The sequence below is a fragment of the Zerene cesonia genome, chromosome 10, assembly GCF_012273895.1.
Source record: "Zerene cesonia ecotype Mississippi chromosome 10, Zerene_cesonia_1.1, whole genome shotgun sequence".
NCBI lineage: Eukaryota > Metazoa > Arthropoda > Insecta > Lepidoptera > Pieridae > Zerene > Zerene cesonia.
This window is the reverse complement of record NC_052111.1, coordinates 7125551-7126959: the sequence shown is the minus strand read 5'-3', so window position 1 is coordinate 7126959 and position 1409 is coordinate 7125551.

The following is a 1409-nucleotide window of genomic DNA, read 5'->3' as shown; positions in this document are numbered from 1 at the left end:
AATGAGTACTGTTATAAATAAAGTATACCCACAGATTAATAAATGTTACAACTATACGTATTACAATAATGGACAGCTAAAGGTTATAAGATAAGGTACATTAAATTTAGAAAGTTCAAAGAGAAGGTGGGTTAAATAACAACTGAAAGGATGCTGCTAAAAAGTTTGCGATAGTCATAATGAAATGCGTTCTTATTTGTTGAAAGGACTTTCTGTTGCAAGCAAAAAAAATTAATAAATATTGTGAATGCATTTCTAGTTATTTTAATATTTCTGATACCGTGATAAATATGAAATGTCATTTTGTACATTAGTCGATTGAAATACCTACAAATATTAGCTTATAGCACGAAATTCCATAAACTATACCAGTTCAATCTGTGTGAAATTTAAAAGTAATATAAAATTAACAATTTGTGACATGCTTGAGGGAAATTACTTGAAGCCTAGTATTACTTATAATATAAGAAAAGAAACTTGATAAATGACCGTTTATATATATCAGAATCCGACTCAATAAATAATGATAAAAGTAAATAATACAGTTAACGTGCACCCTTATAGTGAATTTAGCAAATTGTTGATTAATCTACTCATTAAATATCCGCTACCGTCCCATCAATATGTCGAAGTTAATGAAAAGGGCCTATAAATCTACTTAACAGAACGCCATGCTTCACCCATTTTTCAAAGGCATACAAAATTATGTTGTCCTCCAATAACTATATATGAAATACTGTAAACGTATGTTCTGCGAACATCATTCGCAGGCCTTGTAAGGCTGGTGATTCATTTAACTGACATCACACAGTCATTATGCAGAGTAACCGGTCAAAGTCGAGATGAACACACCCACTGTGTAATGTGTAATTATTACGCACTAATAATACGCCTATTGCATGCACTTTAATTATATATTAAAATATACAATGTATATTATTCTTGGGATCTATTTGTCATGAAGCATTATGTTGGACTTGTTTGAAGAAAAATTGTAGCCGCAACTGTGGAGGTCTGTTGCGAGGGTATTATTTATCGGCTCCGTTTATTATTTTATTTAATGTTATTGATAATGATTGTGCTTTTGCCTGAGTCCGGAGACCATTAACATTCTAATTATCGAAGAAAGTTGCGGGAGTCAGAATTGCCTAATTAATATATTTTTATATTGATTTTGTTTTATAAATACGTCTACAAATAGTTTTTTAAGGGAAACACAGTAAGACAGAACTATGTTCGCATCAACGGTAAAATTATAAAGTCCAAGTGTATATTTTCACAGTCGTAAACAACTGAATCGAATTTGATTATATAAATGGAGATGGACATTGCGAAAAATATATTCAAAGAGGATGAATTAGGAGGATAAATAATGTGATTCGAATGAAAGTTAAATACGTTTACTACCT